The 15,981-nt window shown below is 35.7% G+C and overlaps 1 protein-coding gene and 1 non-coding gene across 51 annotated transcripts in view; both read right to left on the bottom strand.

Moving 5' to 3' along the window:
• NUMB (NUMB endocytic adaptor protein) overlaps window positions 1-15,981 on the bottom strand; it is a 183,548-nt gene that overhangs the window by 129,866 nt on the left and 37,701 nt on the right. For 4 of the 50 annotated variants that reach the window (XM_070250085.1, XM_070250066.1, XM_070250059.1 and 1 more), the window contains exon 1: window positions 10,151-10,387. The exons of the other annotated variants lie outside the window; for them this stretch is intronic. The gene's annotated coding sequence lies outside the window, so the exon portion shown is untranslated. Of the gene's footprint in view, window positions 1-10,150; window positions 10,388-15,981 lie in introns of those variants that run through there. 50 annotated transcript variants of the gene reach the window in all.
• LOC111770529 (U6 spliceosomal RNA) lies at window positions 8,872-8,978 on the bottom strand. Its single transcript, XR_002803800.1, has one exon. It is a non-coding gene; the product is annotated as a U6 spliceosomal RNA (small nuclear RNA).

Genomic DNA, 15,981 nt, shown 5'->3' on the forward strand with positions numbered 1-15,981 from the left:
TTGTAAGACTATAGACTGCTGGGCCCCAAAGGAAGAGTTTCTGATTCTGTAGGTCTGGGTAGAGGCCAAGAAGTTGCATTTCTAACAAATTCCCAGGTAACACTGATACTGCTGGTCCAAGGACCACACTGAGAACCACTGATTTATACATTAGACTTCTATGAAGCCATTAAAAAATGAAGTAGATCTATACTTATTGATATAATGTATATATGCAGTAGTGTGCTGATAAACAGGCTCAGGGCAGAATTGGGCAGGGAGGGGGAAGCTGTGATTTGTAGCATTTGCCAATTGCTATGGTGTAACTATTCCCACGATAACTAATATTAAACTAATGATTTGGGCTTGCATAATTCCTTAATTATTGGCTCTGGCGAGCCAGTGCTAGTTGGCTGAAGCAGACCACCTAGAAAAATATCTAAAAGAATATAAGGCAAAATGGTAATAGCAGTTATCTTTGAGTAGAAGGATTATGGGAATTTTATTTTCTTTATGGTTTTCTATATTTTCTTAATTGTTTTATAAACATTCTTACTTTTATAATAAAAAGCTATTAACATTCTGAAAAATAAAATGAAGTTATTAATTTAGATTAGAGTTCTCTATAGCTGAAATTTAGCAGACCCTCTATCAGAGGGGACAGTGATACTTAAATGCAGGTCTTTTAAACTTTTTTAAATGCAGAAGTCCACTCTTGCACTATCCTTCTATGCTAACACGACCTTGCCAAAGTGCAAAAAGAGAGAGACGGATAAGGCCCAACTGGGAAATCTTTGCATTAATAGCTACCCTAGAATTCAAGCGGAAAACAGAATGAGACAGCTTGCAACTTACTATAAACCCAGTTTCACAAAGGGAGCAAGAGTATAATCCCTCTAGCCTTCCCTCATCAAAATGTAGGCTTGATTAACATTTCACCAAAGTATTGTTAATGAGAGAAAAACCAAAAATAGCATAAATGTCCCCTAACAGAAGATTAAATAACTTAAAGCCATAAAATGGAATGATATACACCTATCATATGGTGATACAGGAAAATTTCCAACATGGGAAAATGGTCATAAATTATTGTGAAATGAAAAGTGTAAGTTACAAAACTGTGTATATGATCTTATTAATAAACAAAAATACATACTTGTGTGTGTGTATATAAATTCCTATGTTTATTAATTAAAGATCAGAAAGATACAGCCAACGTTAATAGCACTTATCTCAGGATTGGGATATTATAGATGATCTTTTTATATTTGCCTATTTGTATTTTCAAAAATATCTACAAAAAATATGTATTATTTGGGTAAATTTTTCAGTCAACACACAGGGAAAGCCCAAATGGTATCAAGGAAATAAAGACACGCCCAACCTCACTCTCAATCAGAGAAATGTAAATTAAAACTTTACTTTATACCCATCAGACTGACAAGACTAAACAGATGGATAAGACCAAATGCTGGCAAGGATTTAAAGAAATGGGAACCCTAATATACTGCTGGTGGGAGCATAAACTGGGCAACCATTCTGGAAAACAATCTGGCAATATTTAGTGAAAATAAGTATGTGTATGGACCACACACATCAGCAATTCCTTTCCTCAGTATATATTACAGAGAAACCTTTACTTAGGTCAATAGAGGATGGCATAAGGAAGTTTACAGCAGTACTATTTGTGTTAGCAGTTTTCAAGCCACACCTGGAAATCCATTATTAGAAAAATGCATAAGTAAAATGTAGAAATGCATATAGCATGGAATATTATACAACAGTCAGCACTTACAAACTACATTTACAAATATGTTTAAATCTTAAAAAGTGTTGAGCAAAAAATTAGTGAGATTTACAGCATTACCATTATATCAAGGTTGCAAAATTCAAGCCACATTTCATCTTGCATGACCAAACTCACCTTCACAACTAAATTTAAAAGTCTTTTTGTTTCCTACAGTAACAGCCTCCAGTTTCTGCAGCTGACCAATTTTTGTGAACCAATGAAAAATTTCACTACTAGTCAACAATATCCTTCTTATCACCAAGTGAACCTCACATAAATTTCTAAAGTAAATTCAGGGACTGATTCCCCACCTATTATGTGGATCCCAAAATACAGAAATAATAACTAAAAATAGCAGGAGCAGATGCCTTTTACTAAGAGCCTACATGGGTACACTGTACATATATAATCTGCAATCCTTCTAACAATCCTGAGAGAGAAATTTTAGAACTGAAAAATAAAACAACCAAAATTAAAGTAATGGAAAAAATTTCAATGCCTTTGAATTAAAATATACTCTTTTTCTCTCTCTTCTATTTTAATATTTTCAAGAAAAACACAAACTATTTGAATATATCCAGTCAAAAAAATTCAGAAAACATTCATCTCACTAATGAACAAGAGGCACCTACCATTCTTCTTCCTCACCTTTAACCAACCCCTCTACATAGAATGACCTCTTTTCAGACTCCAATTTACCTAAAATCCTACCCAATCTTCAGGACGCAGCTCAAACACCATATCCTCTTTCAGGAAGCAAGTAACAAAGAACATTTCTCACCTAGGAACTCGAGAAGTAATTGTAAATAACTATAAAAAAAGACAGTGTGTTACTTATAAGTTCTGTCTCTCCTAATCAATTTTAAATTCTTTAAGAGCATGAAGCTTGGCTCCCATCTCCTACCTACCTCAACATTACACTAAGTTGATTAGTAAAAATTTGTTGAATTGAACTTTAACTATTAAAAGATCTTCGAAATAAAATGTTACAAATTAAAGAACTAACCTTGAGCTACATCAAAACTTTCAGTAAGTTTCTGGGCTTAGTAGTTTTGTTTATGAGTCAAAATCTACAAAAATAATGACATCATTACTTTTCACAAAAAATTGAAGAAGTAACATGTAAAAAGAGGACAATTTCTTAATCCTTTTTTATAAACAAAGCTTCCTTTAAAAGGGAAAGGAATAATGTTATAATTTAGTTCCCTCATTGCTTTACAAGCAAATAGAACACAAGGGAACTTAGATATAACTTGTTAGGATAAGACAATTAAAATTGATCCTTTAAAATGGGATTAACCTGAACTGAAATAATTGCCTTCAACTTTAAACACACAGCTGTGATGCTATCAATTATTGCATGCCCACAAGTTTCTTATAGATATACAATTCCATACTACAAAACACGCATACAAAGTGACGATAGAATCGATCTTCCCCTCTACCCTCCCAGAAGTCCAATTTAACTTCGCTCTCTTGGGCTAAAAAATACAGACAGTTAACTACAAGTAAAAGGTACCCAAATCAAGACTATGGGCAGTGAAAAGATTACGTGGAGCATCTGGAATTAAACAATCCTGGATTTGATTCTCATTCTGGCTTTCAAAATCATTTAACCAATCTAGGCTTCATAGATTGTCTCATCTGTAAAACCAACTACTTCATAAGGATTAAGTAAGAAAGTATACAAATGGCTCAACATAGTATTTGCTACAAAATAAATGCGCAGTAAATGGCAGTTGGTATTGCTATTATTAAGGGAACCCAATGTCACCATTGGCAGGACCACTAAGAAAAAGTTCTTTTTCAGCTCCTCTAACCCTGCCTGTCCTGTTCTCCTTAGGATTTCTGATATCACTCATTCTGTTTACTAATGAAAATCTTAAACTCCGAAAATGGCTCAATACCAAGAGCCTTCTTCCTCTGTGCCCCTGATCCAACTATCAGCAGGCTTTAGAAGAGTCTTATGAAGAAACATCTCTAAGAGTACTTCTAATAGGACAGAAGTCTCAACATGCCTGACTGTCCTGAAGCCTTTCCATTAACAATTGCTACTATCCTTTCCAAATCCTTAATGCCCTTTTTAAAAAACAAAACTACTTCTAATCTCACACTACATACTGAGGTATCACATTAAAAAAAAAAAAGGCAAGACTTTACTTAGAAAATGGGGAGGGAAGCTAAATTTCTAAATGATTCAGAAAAAGTTAACAATTCTGCATCTAACAAGAAATTACCCAAATCTTGATCATATCTGGATACAGGAATATCATACCAAGGGGAGAAGTACACAATTATACATTTTTAAAAAGAAAAAGTGTAACCTAAACTATATCTTCTTTCAAGTAGATTTTACTTATTTACTTTTATTTTTTTGGTGAGGAAGAGTGGCCCTTAGCTAACATCTATTGCTAATCTTCCTCTTTTTGCTGGAGGGAGAGTGTCCCTGAGCTAATCTGTGCCAATCTTCCTCCACTTCATATGTGAGACGCTGCCACAGCATGGTTTGATGAGTGGTGTGTAGGTCCGTGCCCAGGATCCGAACCCATGAACCCCAGGCTGCTGAAGCAGAGTGCATGAACTTAACCACTACGCCACTAGGCCGGCCCAAGTAGATTTTAATTATTAAAAGAAACACACAATAGGCCAGGCAATTTCACACATTATTTCATTTAATCTTAACGACCATTAAAAGTAGGTATTATGTTCTATTCTCCCCATTTCAAGATGAGGAAACAGGCTTAGAACAATTAAGTAAACTTCCCAAGGTAATAAGGCTTGGTAAGCAGCAGAGTTAGCATTTAAGCACTTTTCCAGGTAATGGGGACACAGTACTGACAAGGGGATAAACAAAAATCCTAGCTCTCACAAAGGTAATTATATTCACAATAATTATGTATATTTTTATAACCGGGAAAAAATGTTAAACATTTAAAAAATATTTCATAAAGGGAACGGCTACCCCTCTACTTTAATTTCCTAGTAAACTCAGAATTCAAATACTGATTTTTCTCAAATAGGGACACTGATACATTTCTAAATTTCATTGAACAAACTAAGGTTGGTGGGTACAACTGGTTAATAAATCAAATTCATTGTTGGTTATCACTGATGAAAATAAGAAGAAGTTGTTTTCACATATTGAGGTATATGGAGAAGTCATTCTGGTTTAAATCTGATTTGGCCTAAAACTTGTGTTTCCCAGAGCAACTTGACTTATAGTCCATCAAACATGCATTGTACATCCGCTTCAAACATTTTCCCAAAACAAAGAATGCACTCTCTGAAGATAGGGATGTAATGTCTCTCTCTCTAACACCAACACCAGTACTTCTTTGAAGATAAGCTTTTATTCCCAGAGAATGGTCAAGCTGACCTGCTGTGTATGTGCTAAACTGCGGCAAAACATCTCTTTGAGACTTTGGGGAGAAAAAAATTATATTCCTGTCATGTTTGATGTATGTTCTTTGTTCTGAAAGAGTATACAGCCAGGCTGTAAACTATGCTTCCCCAGAGAACCTTCCTCCTTGCGGAACACAGTACTTCCCCTTAGCTCAATTAAATATCACTCTATCTTTCTTATGTATAGACTGTGTATTGATTATTTGCATTGACATCACTATTGTTAACATTAAGTAACATTTATATATATCAAGCACTCTGCAAGGCTTTTAGATGCATTTTCATGTAATCCTTAGAGCCATAAAATAATTGTTTTAATAATATACAAGGTTGTTATACTTCCACAAAATTAACACAGATGCCAAATTTCAGACAGGTAACTGTTTTGAGAACTCCTGGCTCACAATGAACTAAAAATACACCAATAGCCACTGAGAAACTGCTAAAGTCTTTCTTATCGATGATAATTTTTATTCATTCAAGAAATATCTACTTGGGCCAGCCCAGTAGCCTAGTGGTTAAGTTCAGCACGCTTCACTTCAGTTCCTGGGTGCTGACCTACACCACTTTGTTAGCGGCCATGCTGTGTTGGCAGCCCACATACTAAAAAATAGAAGAAGACTGGCATGGACGTTAGCTCAGGGTGAACCTTCCTCAGCAAAAAATAAAAAACAAGCAAAAAACAAAAATATTTTACTCAATACTTTTTCTGTGTAAGTCACAAGCCACATAAAATATTATGGAAAATAGCAGGAACAAGCCTGTAGTATAATATGAAACATACAAATAACAGAAGTACACATAATAGAAGGAAGAAATCACTATACATAAAATATCCTACAGGAATTATTAGTACAAAAGGTAACTTCTGGCAGAGGGAAAAAACATCTAGGGCAGGGGTAATGTTTAAACCAGGTAGAAGCATTGAATTTAGGATGAGAGGACTGGGGTAACAATACCAAACTCACCAATTTATTCATTCAACTTAGATTTATTGAGCAGTAACTTTGTATCAACCATTGGGATAAAAAGCTAAGCCTTGTCCCTTAAGTAGTTTGGTCTATATAGAGAAAAACACAAAACACCCTAAGTGTATTTAAATTCTTTAAAGAGGGCTAGAGAACAGAGGGTAAAAAAAACCCAGAAGCTTCCTGGGGAAGCTAATTTCTAAGCCGAGTCTAGAAGAATAATCATTCCTAACATTTAATTATAAGATGGTCAAATTGTGCCACTAAAAGACTGACTTACTCTAAGAGGATTATCTATTTATCTTACCTGAAAACTATAAAAAAAAGATCACCCTATCTATATGAAAAATTAAACCTTTTCCTATGCTCTACTGCAGAAGAGTGGTTAAGTGGGCTGGCTCTGGAAGCAGATTTTGCTTGGGTTTGAATCAGAGCCCCTTTACTTATAGGGAGATTTGAGCTTCAGTTTCCTCAGCTGCCAAATGAAGATAACAAAAGTTCCTACCTTATGAACTAAGTATGAGGATTAAATGAATTAATACACATAAAGGACTTAGAGCAGTACTTGGAACACAGTAAAAACTCAATCACTCTCAGCTATTATTATTACTATTACATTTTCCAGACCTTAATTAAACTCCTATTATGTACCAAATATAGTATCCAGTGTGTGATATAAGAAAAATGAAGGGAAAACTGATCTCCAATTTTCAGTCTAAATATATTAAAAGTCTCCTAATGAAGATTTTTTCCTGTGACATCAGGTGTTAAAAATAGAAAGGAAAATGGCCAATCTACAGCCAATCTAAAGCTTATCAGGTCCAGTTACAGGCCAGGGGAATCTAGTCTAGCTTTATCAGATATAAGCATGGCAGAAACTAGGATGAGGCAACTGAGATGCCTAGAGCACAAAATTGAAGAAGGCACTCTCTCAAGGTCATACAAGCGCCTCACTCATGAGGCTACTACCCATTCATTTATCCAAGAAATTTTGGATGAATAAGGCCCATTTCTTGTCCTCAAGGAGATAGAAGTCTAGTAAAGAATGCAGACACACTAATAAATAACTACAATTTAGTTTGAGAGCTGCTATAATAAAGGCACGTACTAGATACAGAAGTGTTGCAGAAGATGAAGTGACTAAATTGACTTGGATAAGCCAGGGAGTAATTCAGAGAAGTGATTCAGCTGGAGCTTAAATAATATATCACAGTTCCCCGAGGAGGGCAAGGTGGGCAGGAAACAGCATTCTAGACAAAGGGAACAGTGGGCAGAAGCTCAAAGGCAGAAGAACATCATGTAGTGAAGGAACTACAAAGAATTTGGTGAGAATAATCTAAAATGAAGCACTGAGCTGTAAGACTGAAGTGGTAGCTACAAAGCAGATCAAAAGTTTAGGTCTATAATGGAGAGCTCCTTAAATACCACATTAAGAAATTTAACTTATTTCACAGGTAGTAGAACATAATTATGAGTGGTACCATCAGACATTTGACTTAAGGATAATTCTGATGGTTTTCTGACTGTTCTGGGCTAGAACAGCAACTGCCAGACTTTTTTGATCCTGTACCCTATTACTAAAAAGTTTTGAGCATATCCCTCAATCTATGTATATTACACATTTAGACACTACTATGGTCACATATTATATTAAATACATACAAAGTAGAAAATGTTTAAAGGATGAGATGATAAATACAATAACAGCCAAAAAATAGAAACAATCCAAATGTCCACGAACTGATGAACGAATTTTTTTTTAACTTTTTATTAAGATTATGATAGTTTACAACCTTGTGAAATTCCAGTTGTACATAATTGTTAGTCATGTTGTAGGTGTACCACTTCACCCTTTGTGCCCACTCCCCACCCCCCCCCTTCCCCCTGGTAACCACCAATCAGTTCTCTTTGTCTATATGTTTAACTTCCACCTATGAGTGGAGTCATACAGAGTTCGTCTTTCTCTATCTGGCTTATTTCACTTAACATAATACCCTCAAGGTCCATCCATGTTGTGAATGGGATGATTTTATCCTTTTTTATGGCTGAGTAGTATTCCATTGTATATATATATATACACCATATCTTCTTTATCCAATCATCAGTTGATGGGCACTTAGGTTGCTTCCACGTCTTGGCTATTGTAAATAATGTTGCAATGAACATAGGGGTGCATGGGACTTTTGGAATTGCTGATTTCAAGTTCTTTGGATAGATACCCAGTAGTGGGATGGCTGGGTCATAAGGTATTTCTATTTTTAATTTTTTGAGAAATCTCCATACTGTTTTCCATAGTGGCTACACCAGTGTGCAATCCCACCAACAGTGTATAAGGGTTCCTTTTTCTCCACAACCTCTCCAACATTTGTCACTTTTTGTTTTGGATATTTTTGCCATTCTAACAGGTGTAAGGTGATATCTTAGTGTAGATTTCATTTGCATTTCCCTGATGATTAGTGATGATGAGCATCTTTTCATGTGTCTATTGGCCATCCATATATCTTCTTTGGAGAAATGTCTGTTCATGTCCCCTGCCCATTTTTTGATTGGGTTGTTTGATTTTTTTGTTGTTGAGCTGTGTGAGTTCTTTATATATTATGGAGATTAAGCCTTTGTCAGATAAATAACTTGTAAATATTTTTTCCCAACTGGTGGGTTGTTTTTTTGTGTCAATCCTGTTTTCCCTTGCCTTGAAGAAGCTCTTTAGTCTGATGAAGTCCCAGTTGTTTATTCAAAAATATGGAATGCTTCACGAATTTGCGTGTCATCCTTGCGCAGGGGCCATGCTAATCTTCTCTGTATCGTTCCAATTTTAGTATATGTGCTGCCGAAGCGAACACATGAATGAATTTTTAAAACATGGTATATATCCATACAATGGAATACTATTCAACAATAAAAAAAGCAATACTGATACATGCTACAATATGGATGAACCTCAAAAATATTAAGCCAAGTGAAAGAAGCCAGACACAAGACTACATATTGTATGATTCTATTTATATGAAATTTCTAGAAAAAGCAAATTTTTAAAGACAGAAAGTAATTAGTGATCACCTGAGGTTGGGGTTAGGAACAGGAATTGACTGAAAATGGGCACAAGGGATTTTTGGGGAGTGACAAAAATGTTCTAAAACTGAACTGTGGTGACGGTTGTTGTACAACTTTGTAAATTTATGAAAAATCACTGTTCTGTACACTTACAAGTGAATTTTATAGTATATAAATTGTCAATAAAACTGCTTAAAAACAAAAATTAAATATAATGTGAATATCTTAATGCAGATATCTATGCAAAGTAAGTTCCTAATGGACTAGAAAATAGCTGAAAGTAAAAAGCCTGGTTAGGGGGCCTATTTGACAGTTGAAAGACACCACAGACACCTAAATGTAAGATGGTGACAGTGAGAATGCAAAGAGGAGGACCTTCTTAAAGTTAAAAGGCAGAGTAAGGTTATTTCATTACCCACATCAAACATCATTCTAGATTACATATATAGCACGTATGTCTTACACTAATAAATGACAATATTCATATTAATCTTAAAATTCCAAAGACCGGGCCTAATCAATACAGTTTTGCTCTGGCAAAGGAGTTAATTTTAACAGAGTACCCTAAGCTCTGGGAAATTCCTTCTTATGGCATTGTCATCACTTTACAGACTTAACTTTGCAAGGTGCCCAAGCCTCTGTTCTCCTTTATTTCCTTCTTAATCAATGTGTCACAAATCAGATAAAGTGCAACTTGCTGGAAGTGGTAAAGTTTTATATGAATAACCAGGTTTTCCTCATATGGTTAATGGACTCAGAAAATAACACATTTTTCATTTGATCATGTTTTTCTGTGAAACAGAACTTTTTAATAAATATTAACTATTATTAACATTATATTCAAAAGGATGGGATACAATTTAAAGCAATGTCAATATCAAAATACCCTGTTAATCTTTAACTCATCCCTCACTGTTCATTCTAACCCTGGTTTCACTGAGCATTGAATTTTCTAATTTACCTTTAACAGTTGTCGGAACTGGACTTTCCGGAAGTTTATCCAGTTTTAAGACTCTCAAGAGATTCAAAGATGTCAAAATTCTCAAAGCCTCCCTTTTCCAAAGATTAAATTATCCCAGTGGGAGAGAGAGCTCTGACTTCCTTCTGTAGTCAGAAAAGGTTCTTAGGATTCACCTTCTTGTACATTTAAGCAGTTCTCAGAGATTGTGAGTTAACGAATAAGCTCTCTCTTCCATAGCTAGAGGATAAAAGAGAAACATCTCTGAAAAATATCTCCATTAATGACAGTATAACTTTCTTTCAATCAGATCTCAATAACTTTCTTCATCTGTTCATTTCTCATATCCTTAGGTCACTACCTAATGTTAATGTTTACTGATTAACATACCATCTGTGCCCTGTTCATAAACAGGGACTCATGTCGTGAAGTTTTTACTGTCAATCCTCTGAGACAAATTGCTCAATTTGCAAAAGTAACTTGGAATTAGTAAACATTCAAACTCTCTCAGAAGTTAACATTTTTTTGAAACATTTTTAGGTGGTGCAGCAGTTAAGTTCACACATTGTGCTTCTCGGCGGCCCGGGGTTTGCTGGTTCGGATCCCGGGTGTGGACATGGCACCACTTGGCATGCCATGCTGTGGTAGGCATCCCATGTATAAAATAGAGAAAGATGGGCATGGATGTTAGCTCACGGCCAGTCTTCCTCAGCAAAAAGAGGAGGATTGGCAGTACTTAGCTCAGGGCTAATCTTCCTCAAAAAAAAAATTGTTTTAAATATACTATAATCAGGTAAAAACCAAGATAAATTTATCTCTCTACTGATATAAAAAAGCCCTGTCACTATGAATGATTAAGCTATTTATAATATGCAGAATTTCTAATTCACTGATTGATAAAAAGGGAAAGTTAGTTTTTCATATAATGTGAAACATTATCACATGTGTCAAAAGGCAAGAGCTCTCCTTGGTAAAACGCAGAACATAACCTAGCTCTATTAAACACTGTGAACAGTTAAGCATTAAAAAAAGAAAACGTCCTGGGGCTGGCCCTGGGGCCGAGTGGTTAAGTTCGTGGGCTCCAATTCGGTGGTCCAGGTTTTTGCCAGTTCAGATCCTTGGCGTGGACATGGCACTGTGCAGCAGGCCATGCTGAGGCAGCATCCCACATACCACAACTAGAAGGACCTACGACTAGAATATACAATTATGTACTGGGGGGCTTTAGGGAGAAGAAGGAAAAAAAAAAAGAACATTGGCAACAGACATCAGCTCAGGTGCCAAGCTTTTAAAAAAAAAACATCCTGGGGCCAGCCCCATGGCCAAGTGGGTAAGTTTGTACACTCTGCTTCAGCGGTCCAGGGTTTTGCTGGTTTGGATCCTGGGCATGGACCTGGCATAGCTCATCAAAGCCATGCTGAGGCGGTGTCCCACATACCAGAGCCAGAAGGACCTACAACTAGAATATACAACTTTATACTGGGGAGATCTAGTGAGGAGGAGAAAAAGAAGAAAAAAAAGAAGACTGGTAACAAATGTTAGATCAGGTGTCGATCTTTAAAAAAAAAAAACTCTATTCAATATTGTACTAGACATTCTAGCTAGAGAATTAAGAAAAATAAAAGAAATCCAAATCAGAAAAGAAGTAGTAAAACTCTCTATTCTCAGGTGACATGATTCTATATATAGAAAAAAACAAGGAATACACACACCAAAACAAACTACTAGTGCTCATAATCAAAATCAGCAAATTTTTTTTTTAAGATTTTACTTTTCCTTTTTCTCCCCAAAGCACCCCAGTACGTAGTTGTGGATTTTTAGTTGTGGGTTCTTCTAGTTGTGGCATGTGGGACGCTGCCCCAGCATGGCCCGATGAGCGGCACCATGTCCACGGCCCAGGATCTGCATCGGCAAAACCCTAGGCCCCCAAAGCGGAGTGCGCGAACCTAACCACTCGGCCTACGAGGCCAGCCCCCAAATCAGCAAAATTTGTAGGGTACAAGATCAACATACAAAATCAGTAGTATTTCTATATATAAGAAATAAAATATCCAAATAGGAAATTAAGAAAACAATGCCATTTATAATAGCATCCAAAAGAATAAAATACCTAGGAATAAATTCAACAAAGGAGATGCAAGACTTGTACACCAAAAACTACAAAGCATGGCTGAAAGAAATTAAAGAGGACCTAAATAAATGGAAAGACATTGCATGTTCACAGATTAGAAAACTTAATGTTGTTAAGATGGTACTACTACCCAAAGCAATTCACAGATTCAATGCAATCCCTACCAAAATTCCAACAGCCTTTATTGCAGAAACAGAAAAGCCAATCCTGAAATTCATATGGAATCTCAAGGGGGTCTCAAATAGACAAAACTATCTCAAAAAGGAACAAAGTTAGAACATTTGCACTTCCTCATTTTAAAACTTAACTACAAAGCTACAGTAATCAAAACAGTATGGTAATGATATACGGATAGACATACAGATCAATGCAATAGAATTGAAAGTCCAGAAATAAACCCGAACATCTATGGCCAATTGATTTTCACAAGGGTGCTAAGACCATTCAGTGAGGGAAAGAATAATCTCTTCAACAAACGGTGCTGAGACAACTGGATATCCACATGCAAGAGAATGATGCTGGGCTCTTACCTCACACCATATACAAAAATTAATCCAAAATGGATCAGACTTAAATGTAAGACCTAAAACTATAAAGCTCTTAGAAAAAAATATAGGGGGAAAGCTTTATGACACTGGATTTGGGAATGATTCCTTGGATATGACACCAAAAGCAAATGCAACAAAAGTAAAAACAGAGAAATTGGACTACATTAAAATTAAAAACTTCAACGGTCAACAAGCATAGGAAGATGCTCAGATGCTCAACATCACTAGTCATTAGGCAAATATAAATCAAAACCACAATGAGATACCACCTCACACCCATTAGGATGGCTATTATTGAAAAAATAAAAACAAAAAGTAACAAGTTTTGGTGAGAAAGTGGAGAAACTGGAACTCCTCTGCACTGTTGGTAAGGATGTAAAATGGTGCAGCCACTATAGAAAACATTATGGCAGTTACTCAAAAACTAAACATAGAATTACTCTATGATTCAGCAATTCCACTTTGGGGTATACACCCAAAAGAACTGAAAAGAGGGGCTCAAAGAGATATTTTCACACCAATGTGCACAGCAGCATTATTTGCAATAGCCAAAAGGTAGAAGCAACCCAGGTGTCCATCGAAGGATGAATGGATAAACAAAATGTGGTATATACATACAATGGAATACAATTTGGCCTTAAAAAATAAAGGAAATTCTGACACATGCTATGACAAGTATGATCCTTGAGGATATTATGCTAAGTGAAATAAGCCAGTCACAAAAAGACAAACACTGTATGAGACCACTTTTACAGGATACTGAGAGTAGTCAAATTCATAGACAGAAAGTACCAGAATGCTGGTTTCCAGGGGATGGAGGGAGGAGGAAATAGGGAGTTGCTGTTTAATTGGTATTGAATTTCGGTTTTGCAAGATGAAGAGTTCTGGAGACTGGCTATACAACAATGGGAATGTACTTAATACTACTGAATTGTACACTTAAAAATGGTTAATATGGTAAATTTTATACTATGCCAATCACTTCCTTACCACAAATATTAAACACTTTTGTTAAACATTTCATACATAATGGGGGAGGGGTACCAGAAGAAAGTCACACAACTTCTGTTTTGCCAAAAAGCTATATAAGCGTGAACTGAATGCCATTTTTCAACTGAGAATCATTATATGTTAGAAATAAGAATCTCACCAAAAAATAAGGTAAGTAGGAGAACCATTAACCCCCTAAAAACATAATTTCTGCCTTCCACAATTCTTCTTCTTCTTTTTTTTTTTTGAGGAAGATTAGCCCTGAGCTAACATCTGCTGCCAATCCTCCTCTTTTTGCTGAGGAAGACTGGCCCTGAGCTAACATCCATGGCCATCTTCCTCTACTTTATACGTGGGACGCCTACCACAGCACGGCTTGCCAAGCAGAGCCATGTCCGCACCCGGGATCCGAACCTGGGAACCCCGCGCCACCAAAGCGGAACATGCGCACTTAACCACTGCGCCACTGAGACGGCCCATCTTTCTGCATTTTAAAAGAATACTTGCATAGTCATTCTTCTTTCTAAGACATCCTTTCATTTAACTCCTTCCATGGATTGAAGAAAGTGTCATAGACTAAACACTACCATATATGCAATTTCTATAGGGTGTTTTAGGAGTTTTTACTGATGTTTGTCTTAGCTTTAGTCAAAAAGCAGTATTTCACTCACTTAAGGGATTTTTATCCCTTCATGCACAGGTCTTGCAGAATGGAGGCAAAATACAGCATTCAATAAACCTGGAAAAGATATTATCAGCAACTCACCTACTCATACTTCTTAAAAGCAAAAGTGGGCTAAAAAAATGCTTAAAACAAAAAAGGAGGCAAGTTAATTGCTTAAAGGTTTTATATACGTTTATATATATATATATATATGCATATATTTGTTGTTAAGATAGACTATTTTACACTACCTATAATCCCTATTCCCAATCTACGTCTACCAGAAAACATCTTATCTTGTTTTTAAATGCCAAAAATTTCCCAGTTACTGTACCTTTTGAACTAAAATATACTGTTTCACAAACTCAGTCAATTCTGATTATTCACAATTGAGAGCAAACTTCTGAGATTACCTCCATTGTCACAATAGCTGGTTCAGTCATTTTCCACTTAGAATATCTACCTGTCAGTAGTGGGGGAATAGTACTGCACCAAGTCTGTACAGTCAGGCTCATTATGATGTAAATCACCTAGGAATGGGAAAGTACCTAGACAGTAAGACATCTTCTGGGTCTAAGAGATAATGAGATGCTCCTTAGAGCTTATTTCCCAGCTATAGTGAATGGACCAATATTCCCATGTAGTGTTTAGAGGATTATCTGAAAATATTCCATTACATCCAGAAATAGAGTATCAGCTATATTCAAACCTGTCACAGGCAATTTATGCAATTGATCAGTGGCATCAATAGGACATCCAAATACTCTACAACTTTGCAACTTTTCTTGTCCAACTGAAAAAAATTTAAATATTTACCAGAAATTTAGAAGGCATAATTTTGTACAGAATTGTGCAATCCTGAAAAAGATTTCATAGTTTTCTTTAAAAGCAGACAGACAAAACAAACAACACTTATGATAATATTGGCACTAGTTTGTCAAAACAATTATATTGGAAACCAATTTTCCAAATAATTTCCAAATTATTAAAACAAGAAAAAAAGTAGACTTTGAACTAAAATGACTAGCATTTTCTCCAAAAACCCAAACTACAAATCTTACTTTGCATTCTTTCTAAATTTTTGTCTCTACTTTTGATTACAACAGTATGCTGCTTTGTTGATACAAAAGAAAATCCAAAATCTATTTCACTTCTTTCTGTTTAGGCATCTTACTTTTAATAACACACTCCACTAGACAAGAGCACACAAAATTTTTATTGGACTCATAAACCATAATTTCCTGCAAATATTCCTCTTTTTCATATATACACACATTATTTATATTCTTTATCTTAAAAGTAACACAAACTGTGGCAGATTATACTTTCTAAAGATGGCTACAACAGCAGATTCCATCCCATATACTCTTCTTATAACATGATGTTGATACTTGTCCCTTCAAGTGGTGGGGTCTATGTTCACCCTCTCCTCTGAACCTGGGTAGACCTTTATGACTACCACAACCAATAAAAGAGAGCAGAGTAACACTATATGATTTCC

This window comes from Equus caballus, chromosome 24, assembly GCF_041296265.1.
Source record: "Equus caballus isolate H_3958 breed thoroughbred chromosome 24, TB-T2T, whole genome shotgun sequence".
NCBI lineage: Eukaryota > Metazoa > Chordata > Mammalia > Perissodactyla > Equidae > Equus > Equus caballus.